The sequence below is a fragment of the Schistocerca cancellata genome, chromosome 2 (genome assembly GCF_023864275.1).
Source record: "Schistocerca cancellata isolate TAMUIC-IGC-003103 chromosome 2, iqSchCanc2.1, whole genome shotgun sequence".
NCBI classification, from domain to species: Eukaryota; Metazoa; Arthropoda; class Insecta; order Orthoptera; family Acrididae; genus Schistocerca; species Schistocerca cancellata.
The window spans coordinates 833,136,858-833,151,605 of NC_064627.1; the positions used below are offsets into that span (position 1 = coordinate 833,136,858).

The window sequence follows — 14,748 nt, forward strand, 5'->3', positions numbered from 1 at the left end:
TCAACTCATTAAGAAGGATGATAAATTAGAGTGATTATCTAGAAAAGTAATTAAAAGTTGTTGTTTTAAGGTATTTCTAATAAAACTTCTTTAACTGTTACATTATTTTATTTATAGCCTAACGGAGATTACTTGCCGCGCATCCCTCGCAATAGCCAAAAGTGCGCGCTTGCCTGTTGACTCCTCGTTGCAATGTGATACGCGAGAACGAGTGTGGTTGCTTAAGCTCTTTGTGGGTGCCACACGGAGGCTACCAAAGGAGAACCGATGAGACAGGCGGGCCCTGAAGAGAAGTGAGCTGCCGCCGTCTCTAATCTGGCACAGCAGCTGCTGCGGAGCTTCGTGAACCCTCCACGCCCCCACAGGCCGGCGGAAGGCCGCACAAAAATAACGAGGGAGGCGCCCCGGCCTCAGAGCTGACGTCACGCGGCCGACGGAATGGGCGCAGCGCATAGGCACAGAGGCTGACGGGCTACAGCACGCAGGCTGTCATTTACCTCACTAATGTCGTAGTTGAGCGTCAAACGCAGAGCGTGTGGAGGGGTGCTGCTGTGAATAAGACACGAAACGCAAAGGCCATAATTGGCTCTGAGCACTATGGGACTTAACTTCTGAGGCCATCAGTCCTCTAGAACTAACTAACCTAAGGACATCACACACATCCATGCCCGAGGCAGGATTCGAACCTGCGACCGTAGCGGTCGCGCGGTTCCAAACTGTAGCACCTAGAACCGCTCGGCCACCCCGGCCGGCAGGCCATAATTCAGCATCTATATCCAGTAATGTGGTGAACAAAAGACGAGCGTACCGAGTTTCGGACCAGATCTGTGATTGGATTCAGGACTTCCCAACAGATGGAACTCATCACGTCGTTCTGAACTAAACGTAATCTACAGGTGCAAAGGTAATTTCGGGAGTACCCTGAGGGAGTCTTGTGGGGCCGTCCCAGTTTACGCTATACACCTCCTGACAAGAAAAGTGAAACACCCGTAAGCAGAAGAGGAAACGAAATGAAACTTCACGGATTGAGAGCATATGTCATTTCAATAATTTCAAAAACTAGTCAAATATGCAAATAACTTGGCAGTAAGAGCCTGCTTGTCAGAATGACGTTGCATACCCCTCCCTCCCCCTGGATGCAAGTACTGATTCGATACAGAGCGATGTCATAAAGCCGTTCTATCTTCTCCTGAGGGAAGCTGGGTCACTACTGTTGTAACAGATCCTTCTTATACTCAATGCTTGCATTGGGACGGAGGTATTGTCAGAGTTGGTGCCACAAATGTTCTATCGAGGCTAGATCTGGGAATCTTGCTGGCCACAAAAGAGTCCCATCATTACGCAGACAGTTAATAGAGACGCAAGAGCATTAGCCTGTTGAAACATGGTACTACGATACCGCTGAAAGAGAGGTAGCACTTAAGAAAGCAGAATGTCCGTGACGTGCCATAGTGCCCCCAGAGTTCCCTCAATCACTACCTTCCATGACCTGAAGTCACACTCGATGGCTCTCCACACCATGACGCTAGGAAACACCGTTGTGCCTCTCCAAAACATTGGAAGAATTGTGCCTCTCCCAGGTGGCCACTATGCTCGTCGACGATGGTCATCCACCGTAGTGAAGAACCGACCGTCATCGCTGAACACAGTGCGACGCCATTCATCAGCAATCCATGCATCCCGTCACCACATCACTACAAACGCAGGCGTTGTGCTGTGGAGTTACCAGCAGTTTATGCAAGGGATAATAATTGCTTAGTCCAACACCTGCTAGTGTCCGACCAATGGTCATCCTTAGACTCAGAGTTGAAGTATTAAAGTTTTGGCTGGTTTAGTTGTCTAGGGGCTGGGATACGTACCGTATTTACTCGAATCTAAGCCGCACCTGAAAAATGAGACTCGAAATAAAGGAAAAAAAAATTCCCGAATCTAAGCCGCACCTGTAATTTTAGACTCGAAATTCAAGGGGAGAGAAAAGTTTTAGGCCGCACCTCCAAATCGAAACAAAGTTGGTCCATTGTAATATGAGACACAATTTAGGTCGAATGAATGACGATACAGCTACAGTAGTTTGGTTCGAGTCGTAAGCATAGCAGTTAAGCTTTACCAGGTAGCCATTGCTATGCGTCAGGCGCTCCGTCCGTATTTATTCGGGTACCCTTCCTTTTTCACGTGCTTCGTCTGGTTTGAATCGATTGCTTAGTTTGCTTCGATCTGATAACTGCCGTTTTCTTTGTTATAGGTGTTACGTCACTCTTAAGCTGAAAATGCATTACTGTACTGTGTCATGCATTGTTTGTCGCATTCTGATAGTGCGTGTTTACGGCCTGTCGCGACTCGCGGCATGGCTTGCTTTTGTGCGGTACCGCCGCTTACAAAAAAAAAAAAAAAATAAGGAGGAATCGTCTCATTAGCGAAACAATGGCAAGAGACTGCTATTTGTTGTTACTTATACTGCTGCTTTCTTTGATAATGATCAACAAGAACCAAATAATAGACTGCGTATGATAGATGTTCTGAACGAGAGTTTAGCGAAAATTTTTCTCCGTTTGAAAATCTTTGCATGCGCCTCTTTAGTACATAACATTCTACACGGAAATTAGAGTCATCGTAGATTTAAAAATCTAGTCAATTGCCGTGCTTCATTTCTGACTGTATCACTATTAGGCATAAGAATAATACGAATATAAACATGACACGATACGTATATTCTTCCGCGTTTGCTGTTGTCTCACTCTAGTTTCGTAGTTTATTAGGCAGACAGGATTTAAATGAGATAGCAGCAAACATGAAAAATACGTGGCAATATATTTATATTCGTATTATTCTTATGGTGAAGAGAATACTGCATGCCGGTTTTTTTTTTGGATTACAAAAACCGAAAAAAAATGCGGCTTAGATTCGAGTAAATACGGTAGTTGCCGCATTACAGGCCAAATACTGCTGAGTCTACAGTATACGATAAGAATACACACATGAATCGAATGGTCGAAGGTTTCTATCACTCGGCAATTGCGAATTATGAAAGTAACATACCCCTCCGTCTACAGGCCACAAGTGGCCCATCGGGACCATCCGACCGCCGTGTCATCCTCAGGCAAGGATGCGGGTAGGAGGGGCGTGGGGTCAGCACACGGCTCTCCCGGCCGTTATGATGGTATGCTTGACCGAAGCTGCTACTGTTCTGTCGAGTAGCTCCTCAATTGGCATCACGAGGCTGAGTGCACCCCACAAAATGGTAACAGCGTATGGCGGCCTGGATGGTCACCCATCCAAGCGCCGACCACGCCCGACAGCGCTTGACTTCGGTGATCTCACGGGAACCGGTGCATCCACAGCTGCAAGGCCGTTGCCATGAAAGTAACATACAAATTTACAAATGAAAGATTGCAATTAAATAAAATCTGCATGTACGACTTTAAATGATGAGTACGATAGTGGAAGTACTTTTGAGAATGCGGTATATTTCTGCAAAACAGTTGTTGGTGTCGATGGTCCAGCAATTAAATAAAATATAAGTTGAATAACAGGGAAACAATAGATTCCTACTTCACGTAATTAGTTACGAACAACAACTTAGCTCGCGAGATATTCACTTCCGAACGCATACTACGACTTCACTGCACAAGCCACGGAAATCACACAAGAGCACAGGTCGGCACTGCGAAATATTTCTATCCCCCGCGACCACGCGCAAACTGCTCCACTGTCCAAGTCTTTCCGCCGACTCCGCGTCCGTCGCGCCGTCGCTTCCAGCACTTCCCGTGTCCTGTGCCACTGTCCCTCGCGCCGCACTGTTCCGAACTCGCTTCCATCCAGTCTCCCCATTCACGAGACCTGTGATTGGCTAGAGCGCTCGCGCCATGTCTTCAATCCAACGCACCCACACAAACATAATGAAACGCATTCGAAATACTGGAATTACATTTAAATAATTTGAAATTAAATAAATATTCCTAAAGCTGGACCATAAACACGCTCTAACACACATTATTAGATACATAAACAAATTAAATTAACTTATATCAAAGGAATAGAACAAAAGGTAGGCCAGTAGCCTAATGTCTCTGTGCTTTCTAACACACAGTAAATATTTAACCAATTTCTTCATGAATAGCACATATCGGATGTAAACAAAGACATAGACGAATAAATATATTTATAAGCATGCGCTACCGTTTTTCGTGTAACTGTGGAGTACTTATGGCTTGACGCGATTAGTAGTAGCCGGCCGGAGTGGCCGAGCGGTTCTAGGCGCTACAGTCTGGAACCGCGCGACCTGCCTCGGGCATGAATATGTGTGATGTCCTTAGGTTAGTTAGGTTTAAGTAGTTCTAAGTTCTAGGGGACAAATGACCTCAGTAGTTAAGTCCCATAGTGCTCAGAGCCATTTGAACCATTTGATTAGTAGTAATCGGCTACTTTGACATCCAATAACTCATGTACTATTCCAGTTAAATACCTGTAATTCATACCAATTCAGGTTTACACTAATAGCTTTCTAAAGACACGTAGATCGAAGAAATCGGATGAATCCTTTAGATTTTGGAAATTTGTTGCTGCGTGTTACTTGTATAATTTACAGTCAGATACTAAACTTTAAACTAATAAGGATATTGAAAATCTGATTACAGCATCAGAATCGTCGTGCAAATAATACTAATGTACATGTTTCCTTTTGAGTTATATGATTCATCTGGCTACTATTAATTTCTATATGAAATGTGAAACGTCTGCCATTAAGGGTACACAAAGTCCGCCATCTTTGGCGCACCAACGTGTCTCCTTCATCGATACAGCGTCACAGCGGAATTCCCAGCCACACGGCTGGACCATGCCCTGGGGCTACCCCTCTCGTCCGGCTAACGTTCGGCACCACGTGTTTGCCAACCAGCTCGTCCCTGCTGCGCCGCCCGAGCGGTGGCCGCCAACTCTGAACTTAGAAACTCGCCCGTTACCTCACATAGTGGAACGAGCTCAACAGGAACCTTGAAGACGATTGTGCGCTCCCATGCAGTGCAGCGTCAGGTCACTGCCAAATACGAATGCCCGACAAATATGGATGTTTTTCGACCAGCCACCCATATGAGTACGTATACTCAGACCTCTTTCAAACTCTCTCAGGTGCTTATAACAAAGCTAAACACGGAAAACACTAACGCTTTCTGGGTGTCATTCTACCAGCACCAGTTAATTCCAGCTCTAATCATTTACATGGCCGGCGCTTGTATGTACTTGTACGATGGTGCATTCACATCCGACCATTTCCTCTGAGGGGCTTAGTTTTTTTTTTTTTTTTTTTTTTTTTTTTTGTCGGGTGTTGTGTATGAATCATACAACGTTGGAAGCTCCATGAGGTTGTTCACAAAATACGCTGTTGTCTATTGGAAGGTTGTAACGCCAGAAGACCGTAGCGAGATGTAGTATGACCTGCCGAGGTTCCTCAATAGGAGCAGGGCCTAGCTGTTGACGCTGAGCTTAAATAAATGTAACTTATTTCGCACAAACAGATGAAGAGACCTAATTGTGTTCGATTCTGCTATTGATAATAAATAACAGGAAACAATAACAACCTTCAAATAGCTACGTGTAACCGTCTGGTGAGACGTAAAGTGGAATATCTTTATTGCACAATAGCAATGGCAATATTACCGAAAACAGTGCCGTCAAAGCGGTGTTACTAAATACGGTTTTCTGAAATTCCTTCACAAAGAAGCTGCAGTAAATATTCCAGAATTCGAGTCAAGAGCAGCTCCCAAACGGGTAACTCAGTAAACATCCTAGGCGTAGCAGTAGACATCCTAGGCGTAGCGAAGCGCCTTATATCATTTAATAAAGACACGCCTTCTGGTACAGATTGTATCTAATTAGGTTCCTTTCGGAGTGAGCTGATAGAATAGCTCCATACTTAGTTTCAAAACCTTTCGCTCGGCGAAAGATCTGTACTTAAGGACTGGAAAGTTGCACAGGTCACATCGCTACTCAAAAAACGAAATAGGATCAATGCGCTGAACTGCAGTTCGATATAACTAACATCGATTTGCGGTAGCATTTCGGAACATACATTGTGTTCGAACATTATGAATTACCTAGAGAAAAGCGATTTATTGACAGAGAGCACTGATTCAGAAATTGTCGTTCTCGTGAAACACAACTAGTTCTTTACTAACGCAAAGTAATCAGTGCTGGTGACAGCGGATCTAAAATTGATTCCATATTTCTACATTTTCATAAGAATTTCCATGCCCTTCTTGACAAGCAACTTCTAATCAAACTGCGTGCCTACGGAGCATCGTCTCAGTTGTGCGACTAGATTCATGATTTCTTGTCAAAGAGGTCACATTTCGTAGTAAGTGACGGAAAGTCATCGAGTAAAACAGAAGTGCTATCTGTCGTTCCTCAAGGAAGTGTTATAGGCCCTCTGCTGTTCCTGGTCTACATAAACGATTTAGGAGACGATCTGAACAGCCCTCTTAGATTGTTTGCAGATGACGCCCTCATGTAGATTATCCGTCCCCTACTAGAGTTTTGCTGTGCGTTATGGGATCCGTATCTGATAGCATTGACATCGAAAAAAATTCAAGACGTGCAGCTCGTTTTGCATTATGGCGAAATAAGGGAGACAGTGTAACGTGTATAATACGTGAGTTGGGGCGGAAATCATGAAAACAAAAGCTTTTTTCGTTGTGGCAGGATCTTTTCAAGAAATTTTGGTCACAAACTTTCTCCTCCGAATGCGAAAATATTTTGTAGGCGCTCACCTGCAGAGAGACAAATAATCACTGAAATAAAATAAGGGAAATCAGAGCTCGCATGGAAATATTTAAGTGTTCGTTTTTGCCGCACGCTGGTAGAATGGTTCAAATGGCTCTGAACACTATGCGACTTAACATCTGAGGTCATCAGTCCCCTAGAACTTAAAACTACTTAAACCTAAGGACATCACATACATCCATGTCCGAGGCAGGATTCAAATCTGCGATCGTAGCGGTTGCGCGGTTCCAAACTGAAGCCCCTAGAATCACTCAGCCACACCAGTCGGCCACGCTGGTAGAGAGTGGGATATTGGAGAGATAGCTTGAAGTTGGTTCGATGAAATCTGTGCCAGGCACTTAACTGTGATTAAGTTTGTAGACATTGTCAATCAGGAGATACTCGATCTGTCGTAAATGTTTTATTTATATTAGGGATTGAAAACTCATGAAGTCAAGATCGCATATGAAAGCTTTATTTGGATTAATTGCTAGTTTCGGCTAACAATCTAGCCATCGTCGTATCGTAAAAAATGTTGATTGGTGTTGGCACCATTGCGGCTTCACACATCGTTAAATTGTTTCTTAAAATGACAACGTCCATACATGACATACTTAAAAACAGCTTTTGATCGTTCATATAATTGACCGATATTCATAAAACAAAGGCGTTATTCCTTTACAACTTAATAACTGATAAAGTCAGTATTTACATTATTTCGTAACAGAGATCATCATACACACTGAAGAGCCAAAGAAACTGGTACACCTGCCCAATATCGTGTAGAGCCCACGCGAGCACGCAGAAGTGCCGCAACACGAGTGGCAAGGGCTCGACTAATGTCTGAAATTGTGCTAGAGGGAATTGACACCATGAATCTTGCAGGGCGTCCATAGATCCGTAAGAGTTCGAGGAGGTTGATATCTCTTCGGAACAGCACGTTGCAAGGCATCCCAGTTATGCTCAACAATGTTCATGTCTGGGGAGTTTGGTGGTCAGCGGAAGTGTTTGAACTCAGAATGTTCCTGGGGTCACTCTGTAGCAATTCTGGACGTGTAGGCTGTCGCATTGTCCTGCTGGAATTGCCCAAGTCCGGCGGAATGCACAATGAACATGAACGGATGCAGGTGATCAGACAGGATGCTCACGTACGTACGTGTCACGCGTCTCATATCACTCCATCTGCACACGTCCCCCCACCATTACAGAGTCTCCACGAGCTTCAACAGTCCCCTGCTGAAATTCACGGTCCAAGGATTCAAGAAGTTGTCCCCATACGCGTACACGTCCATCCGCTCGATATAATTTGAAACGAGACTCGTCCGACCAGGCAACATGTTTCCAGTCATCAACAGTCCAATGTCGGTGTTGACGGCCACAGGCGAGGCGTAAAACTTCGTCTCGTGTCGTCGAGGGTACACGAATAACTCTTCGGCTCCGAAAGCACATATCAACGATGTTTCGTTGAATGGTTCGCACGCCGACATTGTTAATGGCACAGAATTGAAATCTACAGCGATTTGTGGAAGGGCAGCACTTCTGTCACATTGAACGATTCTCTTCAGTCGTCGATGGCCCTGTTCTTGCAGGATATTTTTCCGGCCGCAGCGATGTCTGAGATTTGATTTTTTACGGGATTCCTGATATTCACAGTACGCCCGTGAAATGGTTGTACGGGGAAATCCCTACTTCATCGCTACCTCGGAGATGCTGCGTCCCATCGCTCGTGCACTGACTATAGCACCACGTTCAAAGTCACGTAAATCTAGATAACCTTCCATTGTAGGAGCAGTAACCGCGCTAACAACTGCGCCAGACACTTGTTCTCTTACACAGGCGTTCCCGACCGTAGCTCCGTATTCTGCCTGTTCACATATCGCTGTTTTTGAATACGCATGCCTATACCAGTTTCTTTGGCGCTTCAGTGTATATGTTGCCGTGGCGTCGTACATGTACCACATCGGGCACGTATGTAGCCTGCTCAAGGGATGTTGTCGGTAGTACCGATTGGACTAGACGCTTTTCCACCGTGTTCGACGTGTGTTCAGTGAAAGACGGGTCTGGAACTGAAGTCAGCCGCAGTACCTGACAAAGGTGAGAGCGCGTTGGGGGAAGTGACAATGTGCGCGTGAGCCTTAGGCTGCCGGAAGAGCACATGACAGTACCAGACCACACATGAGCGCTGTTTCTCTGTCATCGATCACCCTCCGTAAGTTCCCAATTTTCCAAAAGTTAAAGAACACCTTCGGGGACTTTGTAGTTATGAGCGGTGCAAGCAAAGGTGAGGATGTTGCCCCGACAACAGAGTCAAACATTCTATAGTGACGGTATCAGCAAGTCGGTCTCTCGTTGGGAGAAATGTGTTCTTCGCCAGGGTGACTATGTTGACAAATAAATATGTACTCATGAAGAATAAAGGTGTAGAATGTTAATAAAGTTTGTTTTGTTTAAAAAGCCTTAAGAATTTTCACATAAAAAATTCGGAGGCATTACTTATCAGCAGGCATTCGTAATATACGTTAGGAGAAAGTTTCTTCTAACGAAGCGATAAAACATATAACCAGTTTTCAATGAGTGTAGCATTTAAGTAACTTTGAATGTTAATCGCAAAATAAATCTTATAAAAAATTCCAAAACCTCACCTGACCTTCTGGTCACATATTAGTAGCTGTCCAGTGACCTCTTTCCAAAATATTAAATTAAATGTTCTCAAGCCTATGCCAGATACCGTCTCACATTGCAACTCTTTCGAGATCGTTACTAATTCTTTTGTGGGTATCGCAACAACGCTAATGCGAGAGAAAAGTTTGTCTGTTACTTGTACGCATCAGATTTCGTCTTTATTCTGTCCCCACACAATATTGTAATGGAGATGAAGCCCGGGCTCTTGATAGCCAGAGAACTTGTTGGCTGCAGCCAATCCATCATTCTCGAATGTCAGGTTTCTCTTGGCTCGTCACCTCATAACCAGAATATAGAAGGACTTCATGGTGGTAAAATAACACGTCCTGGAGCCAAACGATAATTTATTAATAACATTTTTTCATATTGCGGGAAGTTAATACATAAACCTTTCACTTTGCACCATGTTTTAACTCTACCACGTTGAACGTATCATGCTTATAAATCTGTATCTATACGTAAGCCATTATTATTACTCAGTTCGGTCACACAAGAGTCCTGCTAGTTAACTGAATGTGAACCAAAGCTCATCACATATTGATGTAAGAACCACATTGATAGGATCACAAATGAAATTCGTTTGATTAGTTAATGATTTAGTGTGAATAATCGAAGATCAGAAATTAAAGAACGACGAAACTTCAATCATTGCATCGTACCTCTTTTGTTAAAGTTTCATACAACTTCTTCGCATTATGCCTATACATACCTAAATTTCGATAATTACTACTATTTTTAGGAAGCACGCTGAAACTTGAACAGGCAAATACCGTGGGGGCTAGAGATATCTTAACACAAATTATTTCGGTTTATGTGGGAAAGCGATGAACTGTACACATAACTATGGAATGCCTAGAGCAATTTCTACTTGGTACTGCATGATATCGCATCTGGAAAAATACTCGTACATTGTTGGAGTAAGACTGCCCTGTCACCCTTAAGGGTGGAATGGGGGCGTGTAGTGGATGAAACGTAAAACTAATCGGAAACTAAGTATGTTAGTGTCGAGTCTCTACGCTTCAGAGCCAGTACATGTAATCCCCAGGGATGGTGGCAGTAGGAAAGGGTTGCTCTGGAACAAACTTGGTATACATAAAGCTTGTTAACACGAGGAAAAGTACACTGTGACTAGTGCTTCCTTAGTACTGTATCCCTAGGGATGGATGTAGAGGTAGGGGAGGGAAGAAGATGGCATGCTAAGCGTAACCCCGGAACACACGAAGAAATGTTATCTAAACTCTATACAAGGCAGAAAAATAGTGGAGGTGTAAGAAGCAGTCTTCCGCCAGTACCGTTCAGTGTACGCATCAGAGAAGTAATGTCGGAAATAAATGATTCATGGGGAAAGAATATCAATGATAAGATTCGCTGATGACATTGCAGTCTTCACTGAAAGTGAGGAGCAATTGCAGGAACTTTTGAATGTAATGAAGAGTGTAAAGAGTACAGAACATGAATTGAAGGTAAACCAAAGGAAGACGAAAGAAATGGGGAGAAAAACATAAATGAAATAACGATAAACTTAACCTCAGAACTAGTAACCAAGAAGTAGACGTCGTGAAGGAATTCTGCTACCTTTGAAGCAAAATAACACGGCCAAATGATGTCTACTAGTATCAAACATCGGCCTTAATTTGAGGAAGAAATTTTGTAGAATGTACTTTTGAAGTACTGCATTGTATGGATGGGAGTAATGGATTATGGGAAAACCGGAAAAGGAGAGAATCGAAGCGTTCGAGATGTGGTGCCATAGGAGATTGTTGAAAATTAGATGGACTGATATGATAAGGAACGAGGAGGTTCTGGGCAGAATCGGGGAGGAAGGAAACGTATGGAGAACACTGACAAGAAGAAGGGACAGGCTGATAGGCCGTATGTTAACACATATGTTAATAACATCTACATTATTAGTAAGGTAAAAACTGTAGGGGAAGACAGAGATTGGAATGTGTCCACCAAATAACTGAAGAATCTGGCTACAAACTCCACTCTGATATTAAGATATTGGCACAGGAGAGGAAGTCGTAATGGAGCGCATCAAACCGATATGACGACCCAAGAAATGAAAGGTTAAAGAAACGCTCCTATTACCAGCAGAAGTGTGAATGAGGGTTGGACGGATATGACACACAAAAGTATCGAAAACGACCGATATTAACGCAGAATCCCTACCTTCCGGTGTTCCCAGGATGATTAGCGACATCTTCAGAGATACGAGGGCTGTCCAGAAAGTAAGTTACGATCGGTCGCGAAATGGAAACGACTATGAAAAGCCGATAAAGCTTTGCAAAGATGCGTTGGGCAGTGTCTCTAGTATGACTCCAGGTAGAATTATGTCGTTCTTTTCATTCCTGAGGTCTTAGTGAGCGCGTAAAGATGTTATAGTAAATAGTGTCTCCCGCCAAGTACGAGGGCCTGGTGAGAATTTTCCCCTGAAGCTATGCAACCAACATTACATAACTGTCGTGCGGTTTCTTCAAGACAATTCTCAGCCTCATTCTGCAGGGGCAATGAAGATGTTGCTGCATCGTTTCAATTGGAAATGTTTGGTTACCCACAGTACAGCCCGTAATTGTCTCCCACTGAGTTTCATCTCTGCTCAAACGAACTGCTGGCTATGAAGACATTTTGGCACAGACAACGAGCTTTAGGCCGGCGTAGAGAATTGGCGGAAAGCACTGGCGGCTGCCTTCTATGATGAGGGTATTGGAAAGTTGGTACAACGCTATGACGAATGTCTGAATCAGAACGGCGACTACGTAGAGAAGTAGCTGAAAGGTGTAGCTAACTGTTACAAATGAAACATTTCTGATTTTCACTGTGATTTTCATTTCGCGATCAATCGTAACTTACTTTCTGGACAGCCCTCGTATTTCAGCCCTAGTTGTGTGAATTGAGTTTGGTGTCAGAATTACACTGATCAGCCACAACATTATGACCGCCTACCAACTATCGATATAAATCCGTCCAGGCGATAGCAGCTCCACATGGCGAGGAATGACTGCTAGTCACACATACGCACGGTGAATGTAATATCAGTGAGCATGCTGTCCGTGTGTAGTATGGGGAAGGATCGTGATCTGTCTTTGACTGAGGGCACATTTTGATGGCCCGAAGGCTCGGTACGAGCATTTCAGAAACTACACGACTTGTCGGGTGTGCGAGGAGTGCCGTGGTGAGTGTCTTTAACACGGGGCGAGACCTAGGTGAAACCACGTCCAGAATGCGTGGAGTTCGGCGGCCACCCATCATTACAGGTGTAGGACGTTGCAGGCTGAGCCGACTGGTAAAACAAGACTGGCGGTGAACTGTGGCGGAACCAACACCAGACTTTAATGTTGGGCAGAGTACGAGTGTGTCTGAACGCACAACGCACGAAACGCGCCTAACGATGAGTATACGCAGCCGACGACCCGCGCACGTTCCAGTGTTCACATCACGATATCGGAAACTACGGCTGAAATGGGCACGCGATCATCGGCAATGGACTTTGGAGCAGTGGTAGAGTGACGCATAGTCTGATAAATCCCTGTACCTTCTTTATACCGATGGGAGAGCCCGAATTCGTCGCCTTCCAGGGGAACAGCTCCTTGATACCTGTACTGCGGAACGGAGACAAGTTACCGGTGGCTCCATTATACTCTGGGGAACATTCACGTGGGCTTCCATGGGTCCAGTGAAGCTCGCCAAGGCATCATGATGGCCAAGGAGAATCGTACACTGTTTGCAGACTACGTACACCCGCTCATGACCATGATGTTTCCCGACGGCAGTGGAATTTTTCAACAAGATAATGCGCCATATCATAAAACCAGGAGTGTGATGGAGTGATTCGAGGAACACAGTGGCGAGTTCCAATTGATGTGCTGTCCCTCCAGCTCGCCAGATCTGAACCTGAAAGAACACATTTAGATTGTGGTTGAACGTGGCGTCAGAGTTCATCGACCCCCTTCAACTTTCCCCACAGAAAGAAATACGGGGACGTCAGATCCGGTGAAAGTGCGGGCCATGGTATGGTGCTTCGACGAAGAAACCAACTGTCATGAAATATGCTATTCAATAACGCTTCAACCGCACGCGAGTTATGTGCCGGACATCCATCATGCTGGAAGTACATCGCCATTCTGTCATGCACTGAAACATCTTGTAGTAACATCGGTAGAACATTACGTAGGAAATCAGCATACATTGCACCATTTAGATTGCCATTGATAAAATGGGGGCAGTTATCCTTCCTCCCTTAATGCCGCATCATACATTAGCCCGCCAAGGTCGCTGATGTTCCACTTGTCGTATCCATCGTGGATTTTCCGTTGCCCAGTAGTGCATATTATGCCGGTTACGTTACCGCTGTAACGAATGACGCTAAATAGAACGCGTGCAAAAAATCTATCATCGTCCCGTAACTTCTCTTGTGTCCAGTGGCAGAACTGTACACGACGGCTCAAAATCGTCGCCATGCAATTCCTGGTGCATAGAAATATGGTACGGCTGTAATCGATGTTGATGTATCATTTTCAACACCGACGTTTTTGAGATTCTCGATTCTCGCGAAATTCGTCTGCTACTGATGTGCGGATCAGCAGCGACAGCAGCTAAAACACCTACTTGGGCATCATCATTTGTTATAGGTCGTGGTTGACGTTTCACATGTGGCTGAACACTTTCTGTTTCCGTAAATAACGTAACTATCCGGCGAACGGTCCGGACACTTGGATATTGTCGTCCAGGATAGCGAGCAGCATACATAGCACACACCCGTTGGGCATTTTGATCACAATAGCCATACATCAACACGATATCGACGTTTTCCGCAATTGGTAAGTGGTCCATTTTAACACGGGTAATGTGTCACGAAGCGAATACCGTCCGCACTAGCGGAATGTTACGTTATACCACGTACCTATACGTTTGTAACTATTACAGCGCCATCTATCACAAAGCGAAAAAAGTGGTCCTACTAAAACATTCATATTTCTTTACGTACTACACGAATATGTAATAAAAAATGTGGGTTCCTATTTAAAAAAACGGAGTTGGTATCCGTTTGACCTATGGCAGCGCCATCTAGCGGGCCAACCATAGCGTCATCTGGTTGCCTCCTTCAAGCTAGACGAGTTTCGTTCTTTGTAGTTTTTTCGTTTGATGTTTATTTCGTGAGATATTTGGCCCGGTCACTATCAATGGACCACCCTATATATATATATATATATATATATATATATATATATATATATATATATATATATATATGTGTGTGTGTGTGTGTGTGTGTGTGTGTGTGTGTGTGTGTGTGTGCAATTTGATCAAATA

At 44.3% G+C, this 14,748-nt stretch overlaps 1 protein-coding gene across 1 annotated transcript in view; it reads left to right on the forward strand.

The window, feature by feature from the left end:
* Positions 1-14,748, forward strand: part of LOC126162731 (sialin) — a 368,491-nt gene that overhangs the window by 268,178 nt on the left and 85,565 nt on the right. The gene's annotated exons all lie outside the window — the stretch shown is intronic.